At 42.7% G+C, this 12,461-nt stretch overlaps 2 long non-coding RNA genes across 4 annotated transcripts in view; one reads left to right on the top strand and one right to left on the bottom strand.

Moving 5' to 3' along the window:
- LOC144990148 (uncharacterized) overlaps window positions 1-12,461 on the top strand; it is a 47,161-nt gene that overhangs the window by 22,166 nt on the left and 12,534 nt on the right. The window lies entirely within an intron of this gene.
- Window positions 6,672-10,772, bottom strand: LOC144990149 (uncharacterized). Its single transcript, XR_013654117.1, has 2 exons — window positions 7,245-10,772; window positions 6,672-7,140 (listed from the first exon to the last, which is right to left on the bottom strand). It is a non-coding gene; the product is annotated as an uncharacterized LOC144990149 (long non-coding RNA).

Below are 12,461 nucleotides of genomic sequence, written 5' to 3'. Positions count from 1 at the left end.
AACTGGACCCCCCCTTCCCCCTCTGTGGCAGACACACAGCAGAAAGGACCTCTGTGGTCGCAGCTTAATTAAAGCTGAATTGGCTGAAAAGTTTCATCAGTCAGAAGATCCTCGTTCACGTGCAACAAGACTCTCATGAAAGAATGCAAATGCTCCTCACTGAAGGACTAAATCTCCTTAAATTATCAGGAAAAAAACCCTTCATGCAGTGTTTTAAACCTGAACCTTTCGGTTTTATTTATTTAATTTTTTTTCTAAAGGTGTCTCTTCAGTGGTTTTTACTACTTTACACTTGGCTTTAACATTTATCTTTAAATTCCCCATCCGATCGTCTTTTGATCCATTTTCAGAGCAGTGCTCTTTTAATCACAATGATGCAAATTTTAGCCAAAATCGTCGTTTCTGCAAAGCGACAGGAATCCATCAGAAATTCACCTCCGAGGTGTGTGCAGGACCGTATCCCATCATCCCTCTGTTTATGCTCTATCCCTCTAGCTTACAGCCCCTCACACCTCTAACCTAACATTAGCATTGCAGCAAAAGTAGCAGCAATATGAGAGCTATCCAGCTGTCCAGTTTAGATCCAGATTCCGGCTCAGACCAGGAAAACGGAGACGTTCATGGCTCTATCTGTCTGCAAGTAGATGGAGAAGAATGGAGCTAAGATGGGACGATCTTTTCCAAATAGCAAATTTTTAATCTGCTCCTGAATCGCAACATTTAAATAAAGGCATTCTAAGAAATCTAGTTATCTTTGTATATGTCCTCCACCATCAGAAAAATGTGTAAAAACACCAAAATGTATCTTTTGTCATCTGAGTACGTCTTTAAAATGGCAATGCTTGATGTCTATATTTTTTCTGTAAAACCTCAGTTTCTTTACATTTTGTTCACATTATACAATAATTTTACAGAAAAGCCTGAAACTGTTCAAAAAACTCAATTCCTAGTGGTACATTTGGTTATTTTCTATTGCAAAAAAACACAAAAACTCATATCAGTCTGCCTATAGATTACATACCAAAGTTTAAATGTGTACAGACACATTAAAAATGAGTAAAACAAAGCAAAATCAAAGCAAATTTAAATTGGAAACCTTCAGGTTGAATATTGAATAAAAATTGTATTAATGGCGGGCGGCGTCATTGTAAATAACCAACCCCACCGACAAGTTCAGGAACTGCAGATTCTACGTACAGACCAGGCATGTGACGCGTATTCAATAATGCAATAAAAGCGTGTTCTTGAATGCACATTTAGCATGAGGAGTTCACACTGGACTGTTGCTACCCGGTAGCTCATGTGCACCATCTACAGTTGGTGGAGGTTTGGTGCGAAATGTCAAAGTGACAAAGTTCTGATGAATCTTGCTCCAGGTTTTTACTTTCACAGCTCTTTTCCGAGACATGAAAGTCTTGGTCACAAACTGTAATTTTGAATTTCTCCCTTATGATCAATTTCTAAACGGTTCCATGTTTTGAAAAGGAGGCCTTCCACACGTCACTACCAAATCTGATTCCCTGATGGGTCAAAGTTCGACCTGGTTTAACACATGTTTGGTGGCCGTGCGTTTTATACGTGGAGCTCAACACAGTGACACAGTTATGTATAGTTTTTACACAGACTTCGTGTTGGAATTGGTCGCATGTGTTTTAGCTCAGGCACAAAAATCATGGTGTGTTTACTATTTCAGCCTTACATTCGCTGCAGTGATGCTGCTTCTTATGTTTTCTGAGAGTTTGTTAGCACAGGCTGTAATTTTAGTTTCAACTGGGCTCAAGTTAATTCTGTTCCTCGTTTTTGCTTCATCTGGTTTGGAAACATGAGTGACTCTCAGGCTACTAAGAAATGATTGTATTCCATTTGAATCCAGTTCCTTTGAAAATCCCTGCAGCAGATTTCTTCAGCTGATGAGTCTGAACTTAAAAGGAACAAATACTTCTTCACTCAGTTTTAGTTGGAGCTTTATTATAGGTTGAATGCTAAAAATCCTTTATCCCATTGTTTTCCTGTTTCTTTCTTTATTCTATTGTCTTCCTCCATTTTTTGCTGCTTAACTCCTACAATTTTTCAGCTATTTCAACCATTCAACTATTCAAATGTTCAGCTCTTTCAGCTTTTTTCAGCTATGACTTTTGATTCTTCAAATCCTTGAACTTTTCCAGATATTCCAGGATTTCCTGAATTTTTGGCTCCATTGAAATACATGGGGAATCCTTGGTGCAGAAGCTCGCTGGTTCAATACCCGGCTCTGGTATTTTTCACCAACAAATCTTTTTTGGTATTGTGCTGTTTTCACTATATTTATGCTAAACTAAGATTGATTCTTTATTTCATTATTTTGGTGTCAATTATTAACCTTTAAGTTTAATTTTTGTTCAGCAATATAGCATTCAACCCCGCATTTCCTTCTGGAAGTGCGGCATCTTTTTTGTTACAATTATTATAAATTTTTGGGTTCCCTGTCAGACTTAAATGCAAATTGGAACCAAATTGTTCGAACATCTGCCTTCTCAATAAACTATTCTCGGTAGCTCAACCCGTTATGAAATTGTCTCGTTGTGTCATAAATCCCCCAACAAAGCTACATTCAGCATGTTAGACACAAGTGGAGAACTTTAAAACATCCAGGCAGGTTTCTCTGAACCCTTTTCTTTAAACTCCCAAAGGCCTCGGATCCCAGTTTGGGGTTCTTCTCAAACAGACAAACAGCAATTTCTACGAATGAATAAATCAAAACTGGTGGAAGAAAAAACACCAGATGGTCATTTATGCTTAGAAAAAAAATCATTTAAAATTTTCACCAAAAATGCTTAGAATGATGAATTCACTGAATTTGATCTGGAGCCAAACTCAAAACTGAGAGTTCGACTCTGTAAGAACCTCCTTCTTGAAGTTTTCAACTCATTTCTGAACTCATCTTTCCTTCAAAACATTCTTATTTTCCTAATTACCTAAAAAAGCAACATCTTCATCTTAGATCTGAAGCAATTTAGCAGTCAGTTCAAGTCAAACAAGGACGCCATGAGAGTGAAAGATGAGCGCCCAGACAGAGGTGAAACTGAGCGGACATCGTTTCATTTCATTCCTTTTAGCTGGACTGGAACATCTCATCAGCAGAGGGCCATTTACAGAGGTAATCACAGAAAAGCAACATCTTGGATGTCCCTCCTTAACTCCCATGACCCCCCAGCAGTCATCTATCACTTCCAGGAGAAAGCCATTTCCCAGATTATGCATGCACGCTGGCACCAAAGCAATTTCCTCATTAGCGTTTTTTTTTTTTTTAATGTACTCAACAGATTTGACTTTTTATGAAAAATCCAGTTAAGAACATTAGAATAATTCAAACTAACACTTGAGATTAGTAAATAAGTGGCTGAGACAGCAGGTTTGTTTGCTTTTTTAACTGACCCGTCTAAAGGACACTCAAGGCTGAGACGGGTGATAATCGGGGGTGCTGATGAGAGGGCCTTCAACTCCCAGAGAGCTCTGTTTCTGCTGAACACCCCCTCCCCCTCGGGTGCATCCCTCCCCCACATGAGGGGGGGGGGTGATGCTTTGATGAAAGGTCTCGGGGTTTGATGCAGAAATATGCCCTGCGTGTAGGGCAGATGGGGTGAGCAGATGAGCCCACTGACTTGCTTCCTGCAGCAAAGCAAAGCAGGTTGTAGCAATCCAATGGGGGGGGGGGGGGGTCACTCTGGAGTGAAGTGCGCCGTCACAGCCAATGAGCTTTGCTGTACAGTCATCCCGCGTTTGTCGTTGGAGTTACGTTTCTAGAAATAACCTGTGAAAGTGCGTACACACCGCTTGCGTCAACCCGCGTTTAAGCGACCACTTCCATTTAAACGACGATTCTCGCATTCACGCCACACTATGCAATTTTTAAAGTCCGATTGCGGGTTTTACGTACAAATCGGGGGTTTTTTGATTGCAAGCTGGAAGTTCAACCAGTTGAACTTCTTGACCCCTGAATCGCGACAACGCTGAACTCTGACCGGTCAGGGACTCGCATTTGGTAGTGGTGTGTGGGTAGCATCCTTTTCAACCAACTGTTGTAATCATGATCATGAGGAAGACGTTTTTAATTGTGCTTTTTCTGCCCAGCCAGAATCCTACAATGCCAAGTCCCATATACTACACATATACTACAAGTCCCATATACTGTACTGGATATGGGAACAGAGCTGGGAAAGAAAAAGCCTTAAACAGGATTTGCGGGATTTGCATCGTTTCAACATTTCGCACCAGGCCTCCTCCAATTGTAGGAGGGGGACAAGCACTAGTAAACGGTCAACAAAACAAAAGAAGAGTCTCTGCCCCTTCATTCCTTTCTTGTCCGATGTGTGAACATCACTGGCTGAATGCATGTTAATAAAACCGTCCATAGCTTGTTCTTGAAAACGCCACACAGGTACTTTAACAGGTGAATACTACTGTAGTCCCCATTATGGTTGCAATGTCCCATGATCAGGGTGAGCAGCCGTCCATGTCAAGTGCCACCGGCCTGCCAGTTGCCCGCAATATGAACTGTCTTTCTACTGTCTGAGCAACACTGCGCTGCAACCACAGCCTCGCCCAACGACTTCTTCTTCTTCACTTTGTTGTGCGCGTTGCTTTTCTTCCATGAGTAGTGCAGAAAGCACACTGTTCTGTCTTATTCGTGTTCTTCTCTGAATCCACCATAGTTGGTCAAAGCGCAGGTCTCAGAGTCGCTGTGGTGCTATCAACGCCATGATGAGTTTTGTGAAGCATTTGGACCCCCGGTGAACAGGATCACGAGCTTGACGTCCGGTCATTGCCGGTCCATGTCAACAGTTCCCACGCTGCTACCATGCAAGTCCTACCAATCTGATGGTGGCAGTGGGACGGTAGCACAGGGGTGGGAGGGGTCTAAAATTGACCGATTGTCAGACGATTTTGGGGACCTGCTGCTGCCCTCCTGACCCCCTTCCTGTCACATGACCTCCAAATGGACACTGACTGATGTCAAACATGTGTCCAGTCACCATAAATGTTTAACTTTGTTTAATTAAAACACTGTTTTTAATTTCCTGCTTTATTTTAAACAAATATCCTTTATTTTGCTGCAGTGAAATTGGTGTTCAGGATCAAGCAATAAAAAATAACCATGCTGACAAAGATGTGATGATAAAGATCTTAAAGACACGACTGGCGACCCATCAAGATAAAAATGAAACAGTTGATCAGTTTGTCAGAGCTTAGTGACTAATTTTCCAGCATGTTTTTCAGTCTTCAGCAGATGTCTGGTTCAAACACCCAAAGAACATGTTAATTAAACACATCCGCACAACCGTTTGCATAGACGCAGCAGAACTACAGGATGATAATGAGCAGAGTATTCTTAGGTTCATTGTTTGGAGAAGAGGAACAGAATCAGGTACTTGCTCCTTTCCATTTCTACTTTCCCTTCACATCACAGCATTTGCAGCACATTCCGGATTCAGGATTCACCTGCTCCAGTCGTCTTTTTTGACCTGAGAGGACATTTCTGCAGGTTGCGACTTCATTTTCCCTCCTGAAGAGCCGGGTGAATGAGGTGATCCCGTCCCTCTTCACAGATGTTTGCTCATCTTCAGAGCGCCGTGGCTCAGGAAGCCCGTCTGTGCCACTCAGTCAGGGATCACACATCATTGACTCAGATTTACTTATTGATTGGTTATTTAAAGAGGAGGCTCCTGCTGTTATCGCCTGCGCCCAACGTGGCTGAAGGAGCAGATAATGAGGACAGATTGGAGGATGGCTGCTGAGGACGGAAGTCAGTGGCTGAAATTGACTTTCTAAATTCAAACCTGTTAAAGTGATGCAGCTGAAGCCAAAACATGATAGACAAAAAATAGAAGTTAGAGTGTGAAAACACAGAACTGCTGCATATGTCATATGAAGTCATAACTGGCTGCAGGGAATGAATATATCTGGAATAATTGCTTTAAATCTCTGACTTGTGCAGAGGAATTGCTTTCTAGATGAAGGAGACGACAAAAGAGCTGCTGTGTTTTAAAACCTTCATTGGAAGCTCAGACATTCATGATTGGATCACAATAAGTGATTCAGTGATCAGCCTTTTTAAAAAAACGAGTCTTCTGTCAAAGTAAAACTGAGTTTTAATAGCAGAAGGAGAATCAAAGAGTTGTTGGTTTCATCTCCTGGCTGAAGGATCGTGACCTTCATTCACAAACACAAGTCAGAACTGTTCTGTGCTCGTGGGTGTTTGTGTGTGACCGTGCACGTGTGTGTGCACTTTTGCATGGGTTTGCGCGAGTGTGTCTGTAAAAGTGTGCCTATGCATGTGTCGTGTGTGTGTTTTTGGTGTGGACGTGTATGCACAGGTGCATGCATGTACACCTGTGTTCATTTGTTTGCATTAGTGTGTGAGTCAATGTGCACGTGTGTGTGCATATGCATGTGTGCAAAGATTTATGTGAATGTGTGTGCCTGTGTGTCTGCAGGTGAATTTCTGCAGGTGTGCATGCATGGCAACAACTGTGCGTGTTAACATTTGTGTGCACACGTGTGTGTGTGTGTGTGCGTGCACACGTGTGTGAGCTGCTGGCTCCTCCTGTTTATCCTAACCAAAAGGAAAATTGCGAATCTGAGCAGAAAAGAGAAAGTCTGACTTTTCCACAATCGGATGATGACAGACGATGTTGTTGTTGTTGTGTTTTTAATTCACTGCATGTTGACTGTTATGTGTTTACATCTCATCCAAAGAATAAAGACTAAATAAGACATTTGAACATTCAACACTTTTGCTGAGGGGCAAATCTATTCAGCCGATAGTGGGCGACTCTGGTCAGACCCCCTGAGTGTCCATGTGTTCTGAGGGTGGGGGGCCACATGACTCTGGTCTAAAGGCCGTGATGATCGGCTTTGTTCTACCCCGAAACCTTCACAGTTTTATAAATGAAGCCCTCAGCTGACCCGACTCACTCACCTCCCCAGCTCCGCGGAGACCCCAGAATGATTGTATTTTTATCCTTTTGCTTAATGCTAACAAATCCCATCAAAACTGAGCCACTGCACCTAAAAATGGTCATTTTTGATGTGAAGATGACTCTGTTCATTATCTCTGCAGAGACCTGATGGAGTCGTTGGAGCGAAAGGATGAATGAAAACCTGCAATGAAAGGAATTTCAGAGCTTCTGAAACTTCATTTCACATTTTATTTTCATAACATTTAGAATCCGTCTCTTTAAACGGCTTAAATTATTTCTACAGACCTTCATGACCACAGCTTCCTCTGTTGACCTTGTGCTGGTAGTTTGGTTTTGTCCCTTTAAGAAAGAAAACCCTCAGTCAGTATTGGTTTGGACAGGAAGCTGCGATGTCATCCAACACTGCTTAACTACCGGCACCTTCGTCTGACACATTTTCTCATGCAAAGTTGAGACCGGAAACAGGACTTTGTGGAAGTTCCAACAAAAAACAGGAACACGCCAGGCATGGATGTTTGTGTGGTAACAACACAGGCACAGACGATCCGGATGGTTGTGCTTTGACTGCAGGATATGAAACAACCAAATACAGTCTTCATTCATTTTTAAAAAACTAGATCAGATCTGAGGTCGCCTTGAAAGTGCCACACGGAAGACAAAAATGCATCAACCTGAGATAGATGAGTGACCATCTACAGCCTGAAGGCCGGTTTATACTTACTCATACTTACTATCTAGAACCCCGCTGTCTCATCTCGTGATGATCCGTTCACACTTTCCAAGCGACGTGGTCGTCTCCAACTCGATCACTTGCTGCGTCAGCGAACGCGCAGGCATCCCATGAGGCGGAGTAGGAAGCGGTGGGTTCGTCCACTAAGCAGAAGCAGGCAATACAGAAGTGACAAAACAAAACATAAAAAGAAAATGGGGCGAATTTTCATTCTCTAAATCTGCAAGATATGAGATGGAAGATGCATCTTTCCACTCACCAGGCAGGGCCTACGCCAGGGGTCGGGAACCTATGGCTCGCGAGCCATATATGGCTCTTTTGATGGTCACATGTGGCTCGCAGACAAATCTTTAATTATACTTTTTTTTTCTTTCTTTAGACCAGTCCTTCTCGGTCGCGATGCGATGCCAGAGGCGCGCAGTAGTAGCGGTGCTTAGAGAGAGAAATCTGCGCCAGCGCTATCAGTTACTATTATCTATTATTTCACAGAGTTTGTACCAGCCTGAAACCTGTGAATTACCGTGCCTAAAACTGTGCGCTCCCGTCTCTGAGAAAGAGCGCGCAGATGCGGGGACGGGATGTGTGAGGAAGAAAGCAGAGGGTGGGGCTGAGGTGTTGTGGGGACAGGCAGCAGGTGAATCGCGCAGGGATTGTAAAAACGTAAAACCCGCTGCCCGTCACTCACTGCAGCGTGTGAGTGTGTGTTTGTCTCCCCGTCTACATGTGAGCAGTCTTTGTCACATCTACAGAACATTCAGACCTATGATCACGTTTAAAGTATCAACGCCAGCTCACCGCTCCCCCAGGGGATGGGTCAAATGCGGAGAAGACTTTCCCCATTGAGGGATAAATAAAGTATACGAGAAAAAAAAAAAAAGGAAAAAAAATGAAGCAGAAACTCACCACATATCAACCAGACTAGACCATCGGCAGAACTACCATGAGAAATACTCATCATTTATTAGCAACAGCATAACGATGTTATTAAAAATAATCCACAGACTTATTGTACTTTAAAAATGTTGAAATTACATCAAATGCACACATTCATTTGAATATTTAGTTTTAAACATATTGTCGCGGACTGACTTGGACTGGGTGGCTGTTGGGTCGCGTTAAAAGTTCTGGAGTTCATTGAACGCATCAAGCAGAGATCTGATTGGCTCTCAGTTCTGTCGCTCAGCCTGTTGTTAGGGAGTTTGGACCAATGGGGTTCAGCTATGGGCCGAAGAAGGGAAATGGGAGGGCTGGAGCGCGAGCAGGAGAATATAAAGTTGGGAGAAGCGCTCTCGTCTCGGCGGGAGAGATTCAGGAGTTGCTGAATTAATTGAAGGGCGTTTGTTGCGGTCTGCAGTAACCAGAATAAAGAACCCTAAAAGAGGTTAAGTCTCCGTGCCTCAGTGTGGGAAAGGGACACTACATTATGTATGGCTCTTTCGAAATTACATTTCAAAATATGTGGCGTTTATGGCTCTCTTGGCCAAAAAGGTTCCCGACCCCTGGCCTACGCGGTTGGGCATCTCGCATGCGGGGAGGGCCGGCCATGGTCAGGCTGCAGCAGGGAGCGTGCATGTACCACGTGACCAGCACTAATAGGCTTCCAGTGCAGTCAGCAGGATTTTGGGGGGGATGAAAAAAATAAAAAAAATCTGTCCAACACGCCTGCGTCTCACCTACTTCAGCCTTACTTACCTTTCGTGTTGTATGCGTTTTAACTGCGACCTCTCACCCGCTCGTGTCTGTAGAAAAAAGAAGCATGAACATTTTGTCTCTACAGGTTCATTGAGCGGTCTACCGGCTATATATTACCTGCAGGTCACCTGCGTTCAGGTTAGACCATTTTTACCCGCCCGGATCCACCTGTAGGCAGAGCTGCTGAATTTCTGCTGAGTAAAATGAACTAAAAAGACAAACTGGACTAAACCATTATGGTGATTCCTGCCATCAAACTATTTCCTGCTTCCACACCTGTTACCAGGTGCTTTGTCCATTCCTCAAGAGCGCCCCCTTGTGTTTGTCAGTTAGCTGGGCTGCACCACTGGATCCAGGACTTTTATGCGGTCTGTCACAACACATTTCTATTTCCTATCCTTTAAAAAGATAATGTCCCTTCTCCTCCTCCAATCCCTGAAACTTTCAGGATTCTTCACCCCTCAACTTTTTTTCTGCGGGAAAGTTCCCGTCTGCTGGAGGAGGATGGTGGCAGGAGGCGAGCTGATGCCGTTCAGGGCAGCCGCAAGATCTGCCGCATGAATAAAACATGGAGATGATTGTAAAGCAGAGAATGCGATTTAAATAGAAGCACAGAGATGGATGACTGGAGGGAAGCTGCGAAAAACAGAGGTCGTGTAGTGCAGCACATCCACATGCCAGGATTATGTTTGTTATCGTCTGTTCGTGAAGCTGGGAGACTCACTGACACCTTTTCTGCTGACATGCACTAAAGTGCAACTGTTAAAACTGCGTGAAACCACATTATTTAGTGAAGAACATGCAGGACTTCTGTTCTCACTTGACTTTGACCTGTTTGTCCAGCAGTTTGGGTGAAATGTAATGTTTGAGGGTAATAACTAAATAAAAGCTCTTTAAATTCATTTGGACAGTCATTTTTTTAATTACAATGGACTCTCCATTTATTTTAATTTCTATTTGATAAACACTGGAGTGACCAAGTATTTCCAACAGCCAAGATACTGTAAACCAGGGCCGCCCAATCCTGGTCCCTCATCTTCCACCCTGCTGGTTTTCCGGATCTTCCAACACTTCTTGCAGATGATTAATCTGGATCAGGCCTTTTCAGAGTGAAGAGACGCCTTAGGCGGAAATTATTGTCCCTGCATGAAACGTCACGTGCACATATACGAGCACGAGCATTGATCTACAAGGACAAAAGTTACAAGTACAATTCTTTTGCTCCTCAATAAATCCACCAATCAGCAGCCTTTCACTGTCAGCGGATCACATTCCTGGTATCCATGCCTGAGGTTTGGTTCATAACGCTTTTATTACGTTTTTTTTCTTCCTATCATGGATATCCATCTCAGTCTGATACCAAAATGTGTAATTCCTATTTTAAAAAAAACAGCTCCAAAATTGCACCATGGCTACGTATTTTCTCCTCGTTCACTTTATACGTTTTGGTGTGAGACTGGGTGGGGATATCATGCATCTGATTGGCCCATGCAGCGCACCCATTGGGTGACAATTGCTGATGGGCTGATTCATCGAGAAGCAAAAGATTTGTGGATCAATGCTCATGTGTGTGCGTGACATTTCACACACGGACGAAGCCTTAGATTTATTATTGCACGTATCAAACTTTTGTTTTTGGCTTATTCTGAACAGACGGACAATTTATCTTCTACAGAAAACATTTCTACAGATGCACACATTTTTAATAACAAGCACAAGACCTTATGACGGACGGACAATACTTTTGCAGCAAATCTGACTTCATGCAGAACCTGAGTCGGCTAATCTGCAGAGAAATGTAGGAGAAGAAAGGCAGAAGGTAGATCTCCAGAACTGACTGGGCAGCCCTTCTTTAGATAAGCATAACGGTTGTATACGAATTTCCTCACCATTTATTGGTTTTTATTGAGTATTTTTTTGGGGGGGGGGTTTGGAATCTACAGTTCCAAAACCCAGTGCACCAGAAAATTTCCAGAAGTCTCTATGAATACCAGTGTGCATCGATGCCCATCAGATTGGCAAATAGAGACCACAATGCATCGCGTTTGATTGATTTATGAGAAAAAAATTGAATGAAATGTTTTTTATAAATCATCCGAGTTTTCCTCATCATATATAGCCTTCAGAAAATGTTACTTTTTTTTTTCCAGAAATTTGGTCATGTCATATCAGGCGTTTAAAAAAAAGTGTTGCATTAATACCAGAGAAATGGACAGGCCTGCACTATTTAGTTATACTATATATACTATATAGTTATACTATACTATATATACTATGTAGTTCTACTGCTATGTTGTCTTTTAGGGGTTAGGCGGGAAGTGGACTTCTCTTTGCCCAACAACACCTGGAAAGAGCTTTCTAAAAAAAAGTGACAGACGGCAGAAGAATAAAGATTCTGTGAAAAATGCAGATGTATACGTTCCTGAGGAACCTCCAAAAACACTTCCTCTTCCAGACACTTACAGCTGCTGCTCATTTGCATGTCCCCTGCCGGAGACTGAAGCGCGCTAATAAAACTTTTCAAAAGTGCACTTAGGTTGACAGTTTCCTCACGTGGTGTCTTTCAGCAGCAGCTATCAGTTTGCTTCTTCGTCTTCCCTGGAGCCTCAGTGAAAATCCCAGCACAAAAATGTAATATTTTTGGTTAGAAACTGAAACAAAGATGCGTTCTAGTTTCAGGGCACGGAGGCATTATCAACAACATTTATTAGAGTTAGTGATTCATTTCCCACACTCCTTTAGTCCACGAATGCAGCATTGAGTAACCTACTGTAACATAAAGTTATATAAATCGTTCATCCTATAGTTTTCCTCTTTTTCTTTCTTTATTCTAGCATCTTCCACCATTTTCTGTCTCTTAACTCCTCCTACAGTCTTTCATCTATTTTAACCATTCAACTATTCAAATGTTCAGCTCTTTCAGCTTTTTCCAGCTATGACTTTTGGTCCTTCAAATCCTTGAACTTTTCCAGATATTCCAGGATTTCTGCCTCCATTGAAATCCATGGGGAATCCTTGGGGCAGAAGCTCGCTGGTTCGATACCCGGCTCTGGCACTTTTACACAATATCTTTTTGTTAT

The sequence above is a fragment of the Oryzias latipes genome, chromosome 24 (genome assembly GCF_053564925.1).
Source record: "Oryzias latipes strain Hd-rR chromosome 24, Olatipes_Hd-rR_3.1".
NCBI classification, from domain to species: Eukaryota; Metazoa; Chordata; class Actinopteri; order Beloniformes; family Adrianichthyidae; genus Oryzias; species Oryzias latipes.
The sequence above is the reverse complement of the archived record's forward strand: the minus strand, read 5'-3'. Positions and strand labels throughout refer to the sequence as shown.